This window comes from Meleagris gallopavo, chromosome 4, assembly GCF_000146605.3.
Source record: "Meleagris gallopavo isolate NT-WF06-2002-E0010 breed Aviagen turkey brand Nicholas breeding stock chromosome 4, Turkey_5.1, whole genome shotgun sequence".
Taxonomy (NCBI): Eukaryota; Metazoa; Chordata; class Aves; order Galliformes; family Phasianidae; genus Meleagris; species Meleagris gallopavo.
This window is the reverse complement of record NC_015014.2, coordinates 31,641,177-31,662,694: the sequence shown is the minus strand read 5'-3', so window position 1 is coordinate 31,662,694 and position 21,518 is coordinate 31,641,177. Positions and strand designations below refer to the sequence as shown.

The 21,518-nt window shown below is 35.5% G+C and overlaps 1 long non-coding RNA gene across 1 annotated transcript in view; it reads right to left on the bottom strand.

Annotated features, from left to right (window-relative positions):
- Positions 1-21,518, bottom strand: part of LOC104910702 — a 110,789-nt gene that overhangs the window by 14,931 nt on the left and 74,340 nt on the right. Inside the window, exons 12-14 of the long non-coding RNA XR_004159583.1 lie at positions 18,852-19,062; positions 9,550-9,793; positions 8,676-8,718 (exon numbers count right to left, since the gene is read on the bottom strand). This is a non-coding gene — a long non-coding RNA (uncharacterized LOC104910702). The remainder of the gene's footprint in view (positions 1-8,675; positions 8,719-9,549; positions 9,794-18,851; positions 19,063-21,518) is intronic.

The following is a 21,518-nucleotide window of genomic DNA, read 5'->3' as shown; positions in this document are numbered from 1 at the left end:
AATCCAAAGTCAACCTAGTTCAGTAACGATATTAATATTCAATAACTAGGTCACATTATTTCCAATTACTTTAGAGATTACAGAGTTCCTTATGAAAAACATATTTCTGTATCATCAGAAGACATGAATAAGATCTGGAATATGCTTTGTGCAGTAATGGATTCAGTCAAGCAGAAAATTATCCAACAGACCCTGCATGTTTTAACAGTAGCCACTAATCAAGTAACCCAAAAACTCCTGCAGTGTGTCAGGTATATGTTTCTATCAGACCAGGGTTGGGAGGAACACATAAGGTGATCTCACAAAGTGTTTGGAGAAAGTGAGTTTAACTCAGGAGTGGGCAACTAGATGCATTCATCTACCAAGCAGTAGGTGTAGAAGGTAGGCAGCAAGGATAAGTTTCAGGCAAGACTGAATGTGCTTTATGTCCCTAGGACTTTTTGCTCCTTCAAAATATTTCCTCAGCCTGGCACAGGGAGTTTTGGCAATTAGCAGAGGAGCCATCTCTGACACCGACTTCTGCATGTGGTCTAAAGAAATTTAAGAAAATTGAAATCGTGGAAGTCATTCTTATTTCAAATGTTTTCATCTGTTTTCTGTCAATTAGAGCACTTTTGCACACCATGAAAGTAGTATGTTACTGAGAAACTCCAATACTACAAAATATTTTCACATGATGAAAAGCAAGAATCAGTCAGAAAAGAGTGAATCATATTCCCTAGAGGAAAACTCTTGAGGCAAAGACTATGCCTAATCTATGAAATCTGCACATAATGGGTGTTAAAATCCCAGCCTCACAATTTCCAACACAATTCAAGACTACAATACAGTTTTCAGGATTGTTCTGCTTTGCCTGAAAACAATAAGTTAGAGGGATCAAAGTTAATATTGGTTTGCTCATCACATGGAATCACAAGTATCCAAAGTTCCAGAGTTCAGATATAGCTAAAGAACACTTACATGAAATTAAGGTATAGTATAGACATTCAAATCTAGGGTTAATCAAGAAGCAGATGTAGGAACTTCATGAGCAAGATAAGAATCACATCCTCTATAACCAGCTATGCATATGTTAATAAGTAATACAAGAGATTTAAAGATTTTTATCAGCATAGTAGTATTGTGTCGAATATTTCTCACATGAAAAGAAACAAAACCACAGAAATGCCCAAAGGCAGCCATTAACAGTTGTAGACATGATAGTACACTTGATAGTATACCTAACTTAATTTATGCAGTGGACAGGACAGACAACTTCTCCCGCAGTGTGAGACAACTGCTTGCATTTTACCATAAACTAAGATGTTATTCAGACTTCAAAAACACTTTGCGTTTATATATATATATATATTTATATGTATACATATATACACGCATACAATACTTCAAACCTTATAAGTAATTGTAATGAACAAAACAAACAAAACAGACAGAGAAATTGATCATCTTTAAACTCATTTATTTCTTTTCAAGACCTATGCTAGCTGTGATGATGTGACTTATTTTAATATATGTCATAAAACAAAGGCATGCCTGCTCAGTACATACAGGAGATTATGCACTAATACAATAGACAAATGTCGAGGTCCTTACATTTTCCCTGAAGTTTCATTTCAGAGGTCAAGATTTTAATTACAAGATAAAAGTTCATATTTAATGGGATTATTATAAGGTTTTTCACTGCAGTTTACTCTTCAGAGTTATGAGCTCCAGTAGCGTACCATTTTTCAAAAATAGTCTTTTTCTTTGATCTTCCTTGGAAACGTATTCTATTTTGCTTAGATATCCTTATCCTCTCTTAATAAAATAGTTACAAGACGAAAATGACATGCATCAGACACTTTTAAAAATAAAATAAAAGTTTTCCAAATTGCTTTCCTCATACTAAAGCACAGTTTGAGAGATGTGCAGTTTCAAATTTGTATGGTAGAGATGCAGTAACCAACTGGAAGGCAGTTGCTGCCAAGAACATTTGGTGTCAATTACAGCAAGGCTGAAGAAATACATATACATATATATATATTAATATATATATACTCTTTAGAGAAATTGGTGAAATCTCACGTATTTCTAGGGTTTGTCAGAAGCGAGGATTTCCTGCATTTTCTTTTTCTGTCAAAAGACAAAGTTTGTCCCAGCAAAATGGCAAGATTTCTTTATCTAAGTAATTACCCCAATTGCATTCTCAGCAGACCAGAAAGTTGTACTATTTTCACAAGCAATAATGAGAATGCTAGAATGTGATTATTAAATACAGACATCTGAGGGATAGAAATTGTAAAAATGGAGGACAATTTTCCACTTATGTAAATGACTGCCGCTATTATTTCTGGAATTGTCCCATGACTGCTGCCATCGATGGTTACATACTTGGGAGACCAGGTCTGTCTTTATGTTATGTGTAAATTTTCCCATGAGCAGTCCCACTGATTTAATTCCATCCCTTCCAAAGTGGTTATGGGACAGAATCAGGCCTTTATGATACTAACAAAAAAAGATAAGTAGAGGTCTTGCACAGTTCTTAAAAGAAATTTTTTAGGCTATAATAAAATATACATGGAGTGTAGTTTTCAGTTCATAATGAAAACTAGTGAATTCTGGATTGAAAAAAATGACCTCCAATGAATAATAATGTCCTTGCTTTCAGATCTGACACCCCATAGGTTTTCACCTTTTTAAATTCCAAAGAGCACTTTCTTCCCCCATAAACTAAGGCTCCAGCCCACATCTGCTTTATTACAAACCTTAGAAATGTCATTTCAAGCTAAAAATGTGCCAAATGAGCTTTAAGTGTGTTATACCAACTGTAAAAAGAAAACTACTCATAGACAATAGATAGACATAGACATAGATAATGTATAGAAATTGGTATAGAAATGATAAGGAAATAGCACTGCTATAGCTGTTCGTAGATTGTTGGAGAACAAAGATCAAGATATTCTCAGTTCTTCCTAAGAGAAATAATACTTCTCTTTCAATCTGCCTTTGTGTCTCTAGTGTGTGGAGTTCACATTGGCGTGTGTAGCCAAAATGATCACTCTCAACATCTAAGCATGCTGGTTCACCACCTGCAAAGGCACCTCCTGGGCATAACTGGAGGATGTGAGGGTGTCACTGGCATAGAACTTGCTATCAAAAGACAGGTTTGCCTGCAGATTATGAAGGTCCGTGGCCTGGCATTAACAAATTCAAAGCATACTTTTTAAAAAAGAAAAAAAGCAGCAACTTTCTTGAGCTGGCATAGTCTCTTGTGTAAGTTTCGCAACCCTGTATCTCACCAGAGCTATAAAAGGAGGCCCAGAATATGATCTCATTTCCACCACATGTGGAATGATTCCACTGGAGTCACTAAAATCCCTCTCATTCTGTCTCTAGATGATCAGACTGCAATTACTTCAAAAACTGTTAGTCACCAGAAAGGGTGACAGAAATTCTCCATTTCTGGAGTATATTTGGCTAAAATATGCAAACCCCTGTTCCACACTTGTACCTAATTGCACTGGGAACTAACTTTTGGAGTTTCTATAGATCCATATTTCACTCCACTGATGTCCAGACTGTTCCATTTTTAGGTGCCTTGTGAGCCGATTGCAAACTACAAGACATGCAGTCACCAAAGCTTTTAGTTCCTGCTTCTAGTCACAAGGTGCTCAGTACTGACGTGAAGCTTTGTTGTACAAGAAAAGCTACTGAAGTAACTTTAAAATATTTCCTTCCCTGTCAGACAATAAATTTGAGTGCCACAGCAATGTTGTTAACTTGAACATGAGTGCATTGTGAGAAAAATTACAGCTAAGTACATTTTTACAGAAGTTCCTAAAATTTTCCTTAGAAGAAACACATTTTTTTTCTGCACTTTCTTTCAAAAGCAGTGTGCATGAGGGAGGATAGAATATTGGACACCCTCTCTCACAGACTTTGAATTAGTATTCAAAGTCAAGTTAAAATGGCATTCCAGTCTGGTGTCTTACTGGCACAAATCAAACATATCCAGGATATCTCATTGTATGTACGTCTTAAACCAAATGCTAACCCTTTATTCAAATTTATTTATTTATGAGTGTTTCTAAAGGAGCTTCATATATTTCTCCACACAGGACACATTTGTTGGTCTTATTAGCATCCCTGGAATCATTTCTATACATTATTTATCAGAAAATGTGCGATGAAAACTTTTTCTAGACTTCAATGCCTCAGTGAAATTAAAGGTATTCGTTCAACTTAGGGAAAATTGAAGGGAACCCACACAGCAAATTCTCTGACTGTACATTGATAAGAATATTTTTATGTAATTTTACTTTGATGAAACCTGGGAAATATTTCATTAGCATATCTCTGTCTCCCTCTCCAAGCATTATTAGAAAAGAGTTGACAGTTTCATTTTATCTATTTTATTCAGACTTCCTTGCCTTCCCTTATTATTTTTTCTTCTTTCTCCTTTCACTCATTCTCAGTTATAAAGCTTCCTGTAAATTCTGGAAAGCTTCACAGCTCTGTGGGTTTTCTTAAAAGTCCTCATAAAATAAAGGTTTTGTGTGTGTGTGTGTGTTTTGTTTGTTTTTGGTTGTTGTTTTTTTTAAGTAGAACACCTGCGGAGTGCTTAAGAGAGATGTGAAAATACTCTTATTTGACTACCTTCATTTGTGAGTGGTTTTGTCAAAAGACTAAATTCATAAGGAAATCAATGAATAAATTAGCAGATCATCAACATCTTTGCAGGCAGAGGATAAGAGAAAAGTACACTGAGGAACAGAGTAGGTGAATTAGTAGATACCTATTATACATAAAAGGAGAGACAAGAGGGTCAGTTTGAGCATATATTGATACTGTTTTATCCCGCTGAAACTATTAAATACAACTGTTTTTGGCATTGTTCTTTTTTTTCCCCACATTTCCTAACTGTCAGTGTCTCGCTGCTGTGTGACTATGTTGGCTCTTCCAGAGCCTGCTCTCAGAGCTGAACATTTACAGTTCCAGACAAAGTGCTGAAGCACAATCCCACAGTCAGGTTTGATATAGCTCAAAACAGTCACCCAGTGTTAGTGGAAATATTCAATGGCAACGGTCTAGTATAGCACGTGTGAGAAAGACAATAATGTTAAACAAAATTTTTACCTTCCAATGACTGCATTTGTAAAGCAAGTATCCTACTAGCCTTGTCATATGAAATTGCTAAGAAGTACAAGGGATCTCTCCTTTCCCTGAATATAAAGTAATGTTTCCTGCTTTCAGTTTTCTTATTGTTACCAGATCAGGTGCTGTTGCAGAAACAAAGAGAATATATCAACAGATCAACAGGGAAAAATTTAATATTCTTAATAAGTTAAATGGAAAGAGAACGATACATATGCAGTGGTCTCATGGTAAAACTGGGAGTTAAAACAAACTAGATAATAGGAATACAATGCCTTGATTCTCCAACTTATTAATTCAGAAATTCACCATATGCTTGACATATGCTAAAGGTCACAAGCAGCCAATGGCAAAACATAAGAGAGTTTCTGAATGTTATAAATGATCATCTTCTAGCTAAAAAATGTACTGAATCCAACACATAATAGATTTTTACACTAGAAGGATCTAAACGGTTATTATCTTCTAGTCTGATTTTATGCAGCAAGGTTTTTGGACGGGTGGTAACTGATAAAAGATGAATCACCCTCTTTTCTATAAATCACCCACCCTCAGATAAACCAGTATCCCTCAAAAAAAAAACAAAAAATACTGTGTAGATAAATCTCAGATAATGTACAAGTTTATGTATAAAACATCTGGCTCCAGACAATATGCAAGAGCTGGTGAGAGTATAGGGCTGCAGCAGATTCCCTTCCTTGCAGCCTTAGGATTCTCTCCATAGGAAACTCTTCTTCCCATTACCCCATCTCCTACATGCTCTTCCCTTCCCCTCTTTCCATTTATGGGAAGACAAATCAGTTCAATGTAGAGAGCTGTGATGGCTGCTGAAGGCAGAAGGAGGTTGAGTGTACAGAAAGAGGGAAGAGAGGAAGGGGAAAGGCAGCACCAGACAGCCTAACAGCAAGGCATCGAAAACGAAAAGGATTGCTTTCAGAGGGCAACGGGAGATGGAAGTAAAACCACACTAACCTTTATTTTTCTATGTTTTGACAACTGACTCTCCTTGCTGGAGACAGGTCGGTGCTTGAAAGGAAACTTAGAAATTAATAATCACCTTGTTATAATGTACATAATAACCTATGCTGCAGAATAATTTCTAGCTATTTTAAATACACAGGCATGTGTGAGCAAGTTTATTTACGCAAGCAAATGTCTATAAATGCTGGAATTTCATGTAAAATGTCAAAAGTTCACATTTCCATAATAAAGAAAATAATTCCACAATAAGCCCAATTTATTATGCTTTTGTGTGTAATAGTTCTCAGTGCCTGACCTTATATTCTCTCTTAGCACACTTTTTTCCAATACTTCCAGTTTTTCCCATGTTTTCTAATTTAATACTTTCCAATTCTCAAATTCTTCTCTTTAACTAATTAAAAGTTATGCCAGGGTTAATATATACTCAGTTGGCTGGTTAATATAGCATTTAGATCAATCAGCTCATGAGCTAGTCAGACATGACATATGCCAAGCTCAGACTCAACAAAGGAGGAAGGAGAAGAAAAGGCAGGAGATATTAACTTGAAGTTCTCTCCTTTATTTTAACCTACTTATAAAAGCAATTTTCTTTTCTGAGTTCTATCTACCCGTTTAAAATATCCTTGGAACTGCCAAACAGGTCATAGAGAGATGAGAGCACAGTAAAATAAATGTTTTACTTAGCTCTCAGTTTTTACCCAACGCTAAAGTGCAGCCTTTTTTAATTTCTTTCTTCTTTTTTCTTCCAATGTTTTTAATCTTTGTGACTATTTTCCAGTCAGGAAAAAGTGTTCTGGCATGTGCTTTTCTTCTGTACTTCAAGTTAGCTCATCTTTGTTTGATGTAGCACCCAGGCTTGTCCCTGAACTTCCATTATAGCAGTAGGATAAGAAGGTCTTGTATTACTAAAAGTTCACATCTTATAAAATGGGACTCACAGAACACGTTGTGTCTTGAATATCATGGTGTATTACATTTGTCTATAGGGTATGTATTTATGTGTAATGTAATTGCATTAGAAAAGGCTATGTATGTACACCACAAAACATTTTTCTGCAGGCTATATATTATGTTTTATAAAAGCATAAGTTAGGCATAAATACAAAAATTTAATTCTGACTTTTTGGCAAGTGACTCGGTAAGTTACAGGTTACTCAGTAAGTATCTAGGAACAGATATCTAAGCATGATAGCAGGAGATTAACTTAACAGCACATAAGGAAATAAATCCTTTTGGCCCTTGACATGAACTAATTCACCATGTTGGTTTTGGCTCCTCAGTTTACTGCCAGTAACACTATATAGCGTGCCCCCCCAAAAAACTTATTTTTAGATTACTACAGGCTTGAACTTGGGCTGACATAACAAGACATTGAAATATTCAAATCAGTTTTTTTACAATTGATTTTTACACCATAAACCAGTGGACTTCTTTTAGGTGGCAATGATTACTAACAAAATAAAATTTTTCTCTTCTAGCCTTTAGCAGTTACAACTGAAGTATTGTTCAATGGAGCAATGTGTGTAAGAGGTTTCTATGCTGTTTTGAGAAGAAATACATATCCATTTGAAATCTTTATAATACCAAGTCTTCCTTAGGATACAAGTACTTCTCTCATTTCACAATAAAGCTTTCCTTAACAAACTAGTTTCAGTATTAGGTGGATGGGTCTGTCTGTTACAATTATCTGTCTTGTTCACTGTATAAGTGAATAATAAATAATAAATAAGAGCTTATTAGCAGATTTAAAAATTAAATGAGCATTTCTTATTTTTTTCTTGTTTATTAACTGCGTTTACCTAGCTGACCATGAGAACCATCTCTCATACACGTGCACTGAGACAATGTTATACATGTGGCTTTATGAAAATATCAGTGAGGCGTATGCTTTAGCAAGATTACAATCTTCAGATTAATATTTTTTCTCCTCAATGTTTTTGCATGAATTTAACCAAGGTAGAGATTTAACATGAGCAGCAACTATCTAGACTCTTGATTTTTTATCTATTTTTAAAGATCAGTGTTATATCTCATAAAATCACAGAATTGTTTGAGTTGGAAAGGATCCTTAAAGATCATCTACTCCAACCCTCCTGGAACAGGGGATAGGAACAGGGACACCTACAGCTACATCATGTGCTTACAGCCCTGTCCAGCCTGACCTTGAAAGTCTCCAGGGATTGGGCTTCCACCACTCCTCTGGGCAACATGTGCCAGCGCCTCACCATTCTTATTGTAAAAGAAATCTTACTTATATCCTAATCTAAATTTCCCCTCCTTTAGTTTGAAACTATTTCCCCTTGTCTTATCACAGCAAACCCTGCTAAAGATTGTGTTCCCTTCTTTCATATAGCCTCGCTTTAGACACCGAAAGACCACTCTAAAGTCTCCCTGGCACCTTCTCTCAGCTCTCAGCCTGTCTTCGTAGGGGAGTAGTTCCATTCCGTAGATCATTTTGTTTCACTGTGAACCAGTAATCCAGCTCTATCCACATCTCCCACCCTCTCATCCCATAATTTTGTTTAATTTCTTGGAGATAAATTAAAAGAAAGTAACTCAACCTTTCTTGGTGGCCTTCCAGAAGATGGTCATCTTTTCAGCAACCTAAATGGGAGAAAAAAAAACAAAAAACAAAAAAACAAAAAAAAAGCTTATTATTTTTGTTATATTTTAATTACATTTTGTGTGCCACTCCTCTGCAACCTACCATTCTGATTTTTAGGTGGAATCTTCATTGCTCCTCTTTTCTACAAATAATAGCTAAGTGCTTTAGAAACACAATCAACTTCATGTATAATTGACTTGGAATATTTCCAACTTGAAACTTCATAATAAAAGCAAAAATATCTGTACAAATACTTATCTCTCATGAAATCTACAAATTAAACTCACATCAATTTTTTAACACTTAATTTTATTTATTTTTCAATGCAACTATTTTAAGCTGAACACAAGTTTTCTTCTGGCATTGTTTTTCTGTTTTATCTCATTTCATCCCATACAATCATCCAAATCTATGACATAATCAGATAAATATTACCAAAGATTTAAAAGTGTGGTTCTTCATATTAAGATAAAACAAAATTCCTTGTAAAACATTACGGTTAATGAAGAATTATATGGAAGAAACTCCAGTAGTTTATAAACTGTTATTAACTTAAAATCTGCTGGACCTGCTCTGCTCCCTTATTGATTTTTATTAATTTTTTTTAAGCTTTATTTAATAACTGCATCTAGCACTACCATGAGTTAGATAGGACTCAGTCTGTTTCTTTCATAATGGAATCATTAGACATTTTGTAAGATAGATATGCGACTATGGATTCTTTCATTATAAATGTACTTCATTTCTTTTTCTTTTTTTCCTAATATTAAACACAGTATAAGGGGAGATCAAATTTGTAACAGTGTTCTTCAAAATAAATATGCCATCACCTTAAATTTCTCCACTAGGGAAGCTTGCTGTCCCACGAAGACCTTCTTAAATAACTCCATTTTAGGCTGCCAATTACAGCAAGGCTATTTCCTGAAGATAATTAGTCGCAGCACAAAATCTTTATGAAAACACTTCACATTTGCGTGGAAAACATCAGCCAGCTGCAAGACTCAGGTAATTGCACCATTATCTCTCAAAAGTAGATGAGATTCAGCTTTATTTTTCAATTAAATCCATGCTACCCTTTAAAAAATAAAAATAAAAATAAAAACAGGTCACATGCGTGCAGCACTTTCTCTGTAGTGCTCTCTCCAGTAATTCATTGAAGTGCTCAAATTGAAAGAGTAGAGATTTTTTACTAGAAATAATACTGAACAAGTTTTTTTTTTCATTTTTTCATAAAAGTAAGCGTATATATAAAAACAGATTACTGTTCCCTCTACCTACTGCCAATTTTATGATAAAGTATTTTCAACTTTACCATCATTATAACATAAAAATGCAAATACTACAGATTTGGAGATAGAAAACTTCGCACGTTTGTGTTTTTTTTTCTTCCTCTTTTAAACAGAAGTTCTTGTTCATTTTCTTCACCTTGCATATATTCTAATAATTACTTTATTTAAAATTATATTACTTCTACTTTTTTAATCACCACTGATTTTATTTACTATCTGTATTTGTTTTTGAAAGATGTTTATAAGACTTAAATTTACAAAAACTCTATAGGTTGCAACATGCGATGGAAGCAACCATAAAGATCAGTGTCATTCACAGAAGAATTAGTTAATCAACTCAGAGATCTTCTTATTCATATTTGTATTCTTACACAAAGAAGGAAAATAGAGAGCAAAAGCAATCAACATACTGTGGCCCAGTGGGCTAGTGTTATTTACAGAACTCAATGAAATTCAAATCTGTAATGTAATAATATTTCAGTTTTCTTTTATCCCGAGGTAGCTCTATCCCACAGAGGCTGAGGGAATCATTCTTCACTTAGAGCACTATCATGAAAGTGCTGCTCTAACCTTATATTTTGTGTGATTTATTAGCAATACTATGTTCTCAGTCTCTTAAAGCACTTTGCAAACATTAACTCTGTTTTCTACACAAATAACTCCATGCAAGCTTGAAAGCATTGAGCAGATTTTCAGCTGGAGTGAATTAATGCAGATTTAGTGAAGCACAGGGGAGCGACATCTGAAGATGTGCCTCCCTCATGGCTCCACTCATTTTCCCAACAAACTCTCTGTCTCTTGAATTGTGAAAGCATCTCAAGGCTCATAGGAAGATATCACATTTGTACTTATCACATTCAGATTGTTCTCAAGATCTACCTCAGTTATTACTTTGCCTTTAGGAAATTTTACCAGACAGACATTTTTTTCGATATTAAAAAAATACATTAGATACTGGAAATCTGTGTGGTTTTCTGTTTCCTAAACTGGAAATTTCTTATCTGTATTTGATACCCTCATCATTAATACATGCTTTATTGCTTTCTTGCATTTGTTACCAGGATTTTTCTTTATTATCCTTCCAATTCTTTATTTTCATTTAGGAAGACTACTGAACATGTAATCTAATCTAGGTTTGTTTTATTTCCATTCTATATATACTTTCTTCTGCTGTTTAAATGCAGAGGCATTCCTAGGACTAAAGTTGTAGGCGTATTATCCTTACAATTCTAAACTAATCAGGATCAGCGCTTCAAACAATTGCTCCTCCTTTGCCTCACCACAATTACTAGAAAAAAGCTTATTACTTCATAAATTCAACTAAAGCTCATTTTTCTGTTGAGCAGCCGATTTAAAATGTAACTTGGTTCCAAAGTGAATGGTGATTCACGTTATTTAGTATTAAATAATGGGCTTACATTATTTAATATACATATATACATATATATATATACATCAAATTAATGGACTAAAAACCTCAGTGCAAAGAACTCATTTTACATACAAGAAATCTCAAGAATCATACCTCTGCTTGTTCCCACTTTAGAAGGCTTCAAATACAAAACAGTAGAATTCTAACTCTGCAAAGCTCTTCTCTTAGTGTCTAAAATTTGCAATAAGCACCAGGCTGTATATTCAAAGAATGCTAACTTTAAACTGCAGCTGCAAATATTTACTGTAAGACTAGATAGATAAGATTAACAACCTAGTCATTTTTTACAAGTTCCTCAGTTCAGATAGTCGGTAATAACATAAGGCACTAGCATATCTCTACAAGTCATCTCACAGTTCTCTCACGGCATCTTTACTGCCCTGACATTTTAGTTCCTTATTGATACCACACACTCACATGTAATACTGTCTAGTAAGTGAGATTTGTGTTTTTTCTTGACCATAAATTTATGATAACGTACACATCAGAAAATATACATGCTGTGATTCTCATCTCAGTTGCACTGTTTTGTTAGAAGAATGATTCTCAGTATCAGTACTTTGGAAATCAGGTGGCTAGGCAAAGCAGTAAAGTAGAACACTCATAGCTGTGAGAGAACTGTGCCTACAAAGCAAAAAAACAAATGATTATGGAGACTGTGGATAAATAAGCGCAGAGCAGGATGACGGTATGCAATCAGACAGTTTCCTTAGAACAATGCCCGAGGCTTCAACAGGAAGTCCTACTACTGACATTCTCAAATATCCTTATGCTCATTGGGAAAGTTCCTTCAGCCTGACTTTCTTGACTTCCCATCTTTCCTGGTCTACTTTGTCTTCACTGATAAACTTCAGCTTGTAAAGAAATAAAAGTGTCAAGTTGAAGAAAAATGATGCTCTTCTTCCAAATTCTACAACCCAAATATGAATAGTAATAAAATGGGAAAGGGGAAGACAAGAGCAGAAGAATTTATACAGTATTGTAGAAATCTCCTATTAATAGGATTACCCCTGCCAAATGGACATCCCCCTTTTCAAAAGCTGTTTACAGACCTTTCAAAAGCTACTTAATGGATTTTTTTTATCATGTCTACAATTACACTGCTCTTGCTAAATGGAAAGTCTGATTTTAAACATCTCCTTCTTTCATTTAGCAAAATGTCCCATTTGTATACTCCAACTGCTTCTGTTTCTTGGAAAGTAGCCTGTTTGTGCATTTTTTTTTTTTAACTTAATGTTTCTAGTTTTTACCAGACATTAGCTAAGACAAAAACATACAGATGCACTTAAAATTAAAAAAAATAAAAAATAATACAACAAAAACATGCGCTGAAATAATTGCAGTATGACGGTGCTTGTTCCTCTTTCTATATTCCATTCAAGATATTGACATGTGGATTGCCATATCATGACACAGACCTACTCAGAGAAATTTTCATGACTAACAGACAAAAATAACAAATAACTGACCAGTCTGTAGCTTTCATTATGTCTGAAAACTCAAATTGGACCATAAATAATCCCCATAGGCAATCAGAGATGCTGAGCCATATACTCAAGGCATTTAAAGACTTATTTAGGGGAAAAAAAAACACAACCATGCCAATAGATCTCTTAAATGTCCACGTGGAAGATATCCTGGGGTTATATTCAAGGAAGGCATGTGGTTAGAGTCTGTGTTGCAATATTTAGACCCAATAAATACGAGAACCATGAATCCTAACCTGTTCAACCACACTGAACAAATTTAATGTACATAGGCAAAGCAAATCAGATGAAATTCAACATAATTTATTCACCTACTGCACATCAGTACAGGTGGTTTTTGTGTGTGTGTGTGTGTGTGTGTGTGTGTGTGTGTGTTTGTTGTAGTTTTGTTTTTGTTTGTTTGGGTCTGTTTTTATTTATTTATTTATTGATTTACAAAAATACCTTAATCCGACAAAAGATGTAAAATTACCTTGGTGAAAAAATGTATTGATCTTAAAGGGTACAGAGATACTTATTTGCTTGCAACTGAAAAGATACTCCAATTCCCTTCTTCACTGTTGTCATAGCAAATAAATGCAGCTAAATGCAAACATAATCTTACACATACTTTAAATCTTTGTTTTTATGCCTGTACCTGCTTTGCAAAAGTGGAACTCAGGCTGAAATCCGATATATTTTTACAACTCTGATTTTAGTAGCAAATTTTTTGAGATACAGTCACAAATAAATTAGTGTGATATGAAGTTTAAAGGATCCTTTTTACTTAGCATGTGACAAACATGCTGCTCAAACCAACAACTCATTTAGAGATACTAAAACAGACTGTGAGCCACAAGAGTAGATTTCTGCTGAATTCGGGAAGACAACATAAAGCAGAGCAGCTCAAAATGTTGGACACACAGAAGTCCTAGACATCTCTCTGTTTCATCATCTGTGTCCTCTAAATTTCTAACCACATGCAAGAGCTGATATAGAAGCCTTAAGGATTCTGCATCTCATAAAAACTCTCTGAGCTTTGGCACAGCTAATAGTCAACTCTAATAGAGCTGATTCTAGGACACATTTACACCACTGGTATTCCAATTGCTTAACAGTGCTATCTACTTCATATGCCAACAAAAGTACAGTCAGGGACCTCCCTAATTGAGGTCAAAACTATTTGATATATTAACAGAGACACTATACATAAACTTCTTTGCCCGTTCTTATGTATAAAAAGCAAGTACATAATGGCCAAACTTCATAGTTTTCCCCTGGGCTGCTGAAAGTGCTTACAGGAGTCTGCTTATGTCATATCTTTGTTTTGGTTTGCAGAACCAAGAGATTTTGCAAGGTCTTCAGCTATTGGCATGATTTTTCTGAGCATCTTTTTCTGTGACTATTCCAGTTTTGCAAATATTACAAGAAAACATTATGCAGCTCTCACAAGCCTGTCTTTTCTTCTGAAGCATCTGTGGATCTTTTATGTCTTTGTCTGTGTGTGTATGTCATTTATTCTAGAAATAAAACCTTACTAGAGGTGGTAAACACACAGCCTCTGTATTGAAGGATGGCTGCACATTTCTATTTCTAAACCTAGACCTTGTCAGGGAAGACAGAATGGGAAGAAGAATGTCCAGGGGCAGTTCACCCCATTTTAAAATGTTTTCTGAGCTAAGACCATGCAGCCTCCAAGAGATGCCTGTCTCTCTTAGTCAAGCAAAGAGTAAGCTTAAACAAAATATTCCAGTTTAGGTGATTAAAAAAGTATGTGAAGTGAAATATAAACCAATGCAATACTATGGGTCACTACTTGTAGGGTAAGAGTCATACTTAGGAAGCAAATATAGCTTTTAAACACCATTTATAACTCAACGTTTAAAAATTTATTAAGGGTTCCATTTCCTGTGAGCTAATTTTCTCTTATGCTAAAACTCTGCTTCTTATACTGAGATAACAGTGGCTTAAAAATAACGGCTGAACAAAGTTTTCCAGTAGAAACTGTACAAGTAAATGAAGAGATACTCTGACTTAAAATGAAAGTTCTTTTTAGCAACATAATAATGACTATTCCATAAACGATGGAATTGCAGAGCAACAGTTTATTCCACAGCTGATCCAGCAAGACATATTTCTTAAAAAACTATAGTGAAGCTTTTTATCTTGTATTCTAAAAATATACTGGCTGCTTTCATAGACCGGAAAACAAAATTACTTCCTTAAGATTCCAGCCATAATTTAGAAGGGTGCAAAAGAGCAAAATGGAGTTCCATCTAAAAATAATTTAAAAATGCATATATCTTTGAAGTCTGTTAAGAATTTCCTTCTTTTTTAGCGATTTGAAATGAAGTGCCAGCAGTTATCCCTTGTACAGCTACTTCTCTGAAGTAACTCCAGTTCCAGTAGATGTAATTTCCTCCACATATCTCTGCCTAAAAAGTCTGATGAGGCTGTCACCAGAAAACTTCAAGAACCAATGGCTCAGATCTTCAAAAATGGAGGGAGTAATACAGTCTTGTTTGCATTGGAAATTGGGTACTCTTGCAGACCTATGTCCAAGTAGTTCATCATTTAACTACTTGTTGTGAAAAAATTAAACAAATTGTCAAGGAAAACCATCACAGTGATTTCAGAACTATTCATAGTCACCTTTTACTGCACTCTGCTTAGTGCTCATATAACACATGAACTATTGTGATGCATGACTAAATTCATCTATTAAATGAGATTTGGACATTTGCAATGTTTTTTAACATGGAACTATTCACTATTTAAAATTTTCAGCTTTAAATTCTATGAGAACAAGGTTAAACTTCTTAACTTGGACAGTTCTTCATGGGATTGGGCATGTAGAACACAGGTGGAAGTAATTTAGCTCATGAGTTATTACTCCCCATATTTAAATATGCCTAAAGAAGAGAAAGAAACTAAATTGCTATTGTAGAAGAGGAAATTCTGCTCCATCCTGACACCATCTTATATTCTACCTACATATACTGCTTTGTTTCCAAAGGATGAGGATGTATGCAACTTTCAATCATTCAGCACTTGAAGAGTGTGCCAGTATTAAACCACTACTGAAGTTCTGATTTGAATTTTGGCACTTCCAGCAGTGATAACAATTTAAGTTCTACCACAATAGAGTGTGCACTTACAACTTCAGCAGTCAATGGAAAAAGTAGAGGATTGTACTGGTGGCAGTTACACAGCACACCATGATTTTTTACAGGTTATTCCAGAGGAGTGCAGAATGGACTACTATGATCTCAACGGAGCAAAGTGCTCCAGGAGCAGCTGCAACAGACCAAACAAGTATAATGGAAACTTCTGAAATACTCTCAACTCCCATCCTTTTGGATAAGCTAAAAAGACAACTCCTGTCTCCCACTCCTTTAATCTAGAAGTTAATTTCAGAAAGAATTCCAAAAGGCTTTCCCATCTGATTTGTATAACCCAATTTTCAATTCAAATGTGGAGAACCTGTAACTAAGCCCCACACTTATTTACAGCAACATATTTCCATGTTTACTCAGTTGTAACTAAATGGTTTTTTTGTTTGTTTGTTTTTTGCCATGGCATTATGTTCACTTGATTCATTTAGCTCCCTTTGCAGTGCCTTCAGTCACATATTCAAACGTTTTCTGGTTGGTAGATGTTGTCTAGTTATCTTTAGTGACAGCTCAGCAAGTTCTTGTGTTTTCCAGACTTGAATAAAAGACAAAACAATTCTCATTCTCCCTGACAAGCATTTTTCCCCTTTTTTTAAACCAGTCTCTTTTCAAGAGCAGTTTTTTACTTTTTTTTTTACTACTTTTAATGATTGAGTTTTCAAATTCTGATTTTTAATTACTCTTTTCTGTGCTCTGAGGTATTTCTCAGCATTTGCACATTCTTAGGAAGAGTTTCTAGTGAAAAGAATTTTAAAGAAATTATTAATTTATTTGATGTCCAATCAACTAAAATTGTTGTAATAAGAAACAACTTGTTTTACTCATGTAAAAAGAAACAACTCTTGTTTTACTTCTTTTGCTTTCCACTTTAGAAAGGAGAGCTAAAGACAAGGGAGCAACACTGAAAGAAAAACATGATAAAGAAGGCTCTCAGAAGACATTTGCAAGACAGACTCTCAGTAGTTTTGAATAGCTCTAGTCACTTGTACATGTACAATCTAGAAGAAAGGAAGGATTTATCAAGCCGACACCAGCCTCCTTGGTCAGAGAGCAGAGATCTATCAATTTCTATCTCTTGGCTTGTCGCTGTAATAAATACAGGCTTGGTGTATAATGAAAACCAGCTGAGTGTTTCTCAAGGTACATATGCTTCCTTTTCTTCTGATTCCATCTAAGATTGTTCTTACCCTTCATAATTTCTCACAGCTGCCAAAAATCCATCTTATCTTTGCAGGAGGTGAAGTTTCCATTAACAGCTATTATGGTAGCAGAGGTCAGGCGTCCAGCATCAAATGAGCTGCTAAAAAGAAACTCTGTACTAAATAGTGCTGTACTAGGAAGGAAACCTCAGCTGAGGTGTGTTTTATTGTTAATTTGAATATTTTTCATGTGCAGATATGACTGGACTGGGCTGCTGACAGACTGGTTACTGACACCTCAGAAAAAGAGAACAAATTGGGGTGTGGAGGAAGTGGAAATATACATCCACTTGGCTGACTGGGGAGGAATTTTAATAATTTTGATGATGTTCAGTTTTCAGTGTGTCAGCCAACCAGACTGACTGACTCTTTGGATTGAAAGGTTCTAATGAAGGAAGTTCTGACCATAAATACCACTTGCAATTTCAACACTCACTTCACTGTAGCTGAGGTTCCCTACTCCCAGTCAGGAGGGAAGTTCCAGCAGGGAGTCAGGAACTCATATATTAACACTGCATATGTGTGCATATAACTATCTAAATAATATATTTATCAAAGATTTAATCACACAGACTTTTGCACGGTGTAGGTACCAAATACTAATTGTAAGTGCTATGCTCTGAACAAAGACAAAGAGTAGGCAGACTAGAAAATTAAGTAAGCCTATGGCTTAAAAAACAAACAAACAAAACCCTCAATTTTAAAATAATCAAATGCATAACTATTGGAAAATCCTTGACACCTGAAAAGAAAGATGAATTCAGAAGTTGCAGAAAACAAAATTTAAAAAAAAACAACAAAAACACTAAATTTCAAAGTCTCACAACATTATTCAATGTACAGTCCCTCAACATTAAAAACTTTCTGTTCTAGCACGCCAATTTTTCTAGAAGTCCCTTATCACTCATGTTTAAAGCTCTTGAATGTTCAACTCCAGACAAATTAAGCTGGCAAATTCTCCCCAGGATTAAAAGATAGAGCATAGAAGAACCTATGACTTTCCTTTCAGTTACTTCTTCATCATGTAAATAGAGTAAAATGCCTGAGCATTTAGACGCTGTCCACAGGCTAGCAAATACACAGTAAGTAGAATCATTTCTCCTGTATTCTGATATGGTAAACATACACTCTTATCAAACAACACATGTGTGATTGGACACCAACAATTTCATGATATCTCAGCAACATCCTGCTGAGCCCAGGGCATGCTTACATTCTCAGAAAGCTACTCTGAAAGTTTTTAGGCCAGACCCAGTGTAGCAGGGAAAACAAGCTTTTCTACAGAGACACAAAGACCCTGCCCTGAAGTCAGTCCCATGTCTTCACAGACAACTGCACAATTTTGCAAGACATTAATTCCACAAATTAAAGTAAGCTGACAGGAGAGCATAGGAGAGTTGCTGTCTGCCAGGGAAGGCAAGTGGAAGAAGGTCACAGGTGTCATAGTGCCCTTCCCAACAAGGGTGGATCCACCACCTTATCACATAATTTAAACAATACTTCCTCCCATTCTGTTTCACTGCAGGAGAACAAATGCACAAAGCTCTGCTAGACACTTGAAAAGTTGTCTCACCTTTTTCCTGAGGGCTATAACACTTTCTCTTGGATAGCTTCAGATTTTGATGGGGTTTTCTGCATTTGGAGAGGAGTGTCTACATGAATTTTAACCATTATTTCTCCAATAAGCATTAGTACTTCTTTCATGGAAATTTTTCATTCGATACAGACTTGTTTGCATTGGACTCTTTTCATAGCTGTCTCTCTTCAGTGGCTCAGAAATGACCCTGTAATTTACACAAACAAGGTGATTAACCACATCACAGTTGCTAAATATATTTTTCTCTTCTTACAGCAAAAATTCTTGACTTTATCAAAGCAGCTGAAAATTATACAAAATCTCACAGAATTTCTGTTTGAGATGTAAATATTTTACCAAGCCCCAGTGAGGCACCATCTGAGGGCTCAACACAGGTAGTTGCTTCCTAATTACATTACTGAACTTGCAGAAATTCATTCAAATATGCCCATTACAATATATCTTTGGGGATTCCACCTCTGGCAGTTAACAAGAGCTATTCCAGTGTTTGCACATAAGGGACTATTTTCACAAAACTCAGGCAGCACCTCACACCAGCAGCAAACACATGGACATTCTGCTATGGTGCCCAACGGCGCAATCAAGAAGGAGCATTATCATAGAACCAAGAATGATTTGGGCTGGAAGGGGCCTCAAAGACCCCAGAAGGAAAATGGAAAACAAAAGATGTGCAGTACCTCCCCCCTCCCCCCCCCCAGAGCCCCACACATCGAAGAAAACTGCAAAGTAATCTAAGAGCATAAGATCCAGTACAAAGTGTTTTTCTCTATCCTCCTCCCAGAGGGAACTATGTAGCAAGCAAAGGTGGACATTTCAGTGATGAAAACAAAGTATCTCTGAAGTAGTCTGCAGCCACTCCTCAGCACAGAGATATACTATGTTACTTAGTATATACACTCCGAGAAAGTATTTAATCACAGACCTGATTTGAAAGGACTGTTCATTAAAGAATACATTCTTTTTTTTTTTTTTAATGGATTGATGATTTTTCTTTTTCATTTATTTCAGCTACACAGAACCTTATTTTATATAGCACGTGGTTGACCTATAGGCACCAACGTGTGGTATTTTATCTTTTCCTAACTGGGAGATTTACATATATGTCAAGATTTCTGGTGGAAATCTAGTCTCTTTCAAAGTATGCTGATAATAGGAATACCAGATTAACAAGCATCCCAGGTGAATGCATGGCAACAAGGAATGAAAGTAAAAAATGTACAGTACTGAGCAGAATTAAAGAAGATAACTCTGCTACTTAGCAATGCACTTTGAGTAACTGTGAGTATTAGGTCTCCTAGAAGATTTCTCAAGCTGTTTTTACATAAAGAACAATCTTTCATATTCTATGCTCTATTCCTGAAGATGAGGTTCACCATCAATGTAAAATTGAGATTACAGAAAGATGAAAAATCCAGCACTTCCACTGTCCTCTCAAAATCACAAGTGAAAAAGCAGCATGCATCTCAGACAACTTAATTTTCAAGGGTTTTGCTCCTTTAATATAGCACACTCTGTTCTCCCACACAAAAACAGAAAACCAAACCTAGCTCAAAGGCAGAATAAGGATGCTTTTGTCAGAGTTGGCTTAGGAAGACTGCCACAGCTTTTGCCAATCAATCCTTTAGTGCATGAAGTCTTATAAGCTGCCCATTAAATCCCAAGGGGACCTAGTGCACTTGGCTGAGTTTCACTTTCTTCTCATCCTCTCTCTCACTCCCATCCCCATTCTTTTCTTCATAACAAAGGAAAGATTTCACTGCTCTGCTTGCAACCAGATGTAGAAAAAGCTTTAGAAAATGGCAACCGGTTTTTCAGGGTTCCTGAGCAACTGTCCTACAAAAACAGTGATTGTTTCACAATGCAACAAGTATGTTAGATTTTCAACAATAACTACTATCAGAAGTTAGGGAAAACTAAACTAAAACTAAACTAAAATAAAACAATAATCAATGTGCAACATTATGGCCACATGAAATCACAGAGATAAAAACTGAAAAGGCTACGCAATATACCTGAACCTAAAACTTAAAACATGAAATTCATGAATAAAAAATTTTTGAATTGAAAAAAACATTACCAAAGTTTTTGTATAGATGCCTTATATCCATATCATCCCTATCATCCCTAGACTAGATTTCCTGACTTAGTAACCATACATACCATACAATCTCTTCTCTTGTTGACCCACCTGGTGCTCCATGGGGGTACCCAGTCCCCACCCTGAAGATCAAGAGGAACACATAGAGCACCCAACACAGGTTTCACTAATCGTCATAACCACACCCTTATATATTTTTAGGTTGTTGGGTTTTTTTGTTTGTTTTGGTTTGTTGTTTTTTGTTGGTTTGTTTGTTTTTGTGGGGATATCTTTCAGTTTCTTTTCACAGATAATTGAATTTCCAACTGAAACATGAAATGCACAGTCTTGAATAAAATAAATAAATATATAAATAGAAGGAGCTCTGATGTAAAATTTCTGACCTGTCCTACTCATTATTATACTTTTAGTATTTCCATGTGTGCTGAGGAGATGATATTATACGTAGGTTAATCACATATATACATAACTGCATCTTGAGCATCTGCAAGGTCGTTCTGATGGGCCTGGCAAATAATGTAGGCTGTTTCCCAGTTTAGTAACGG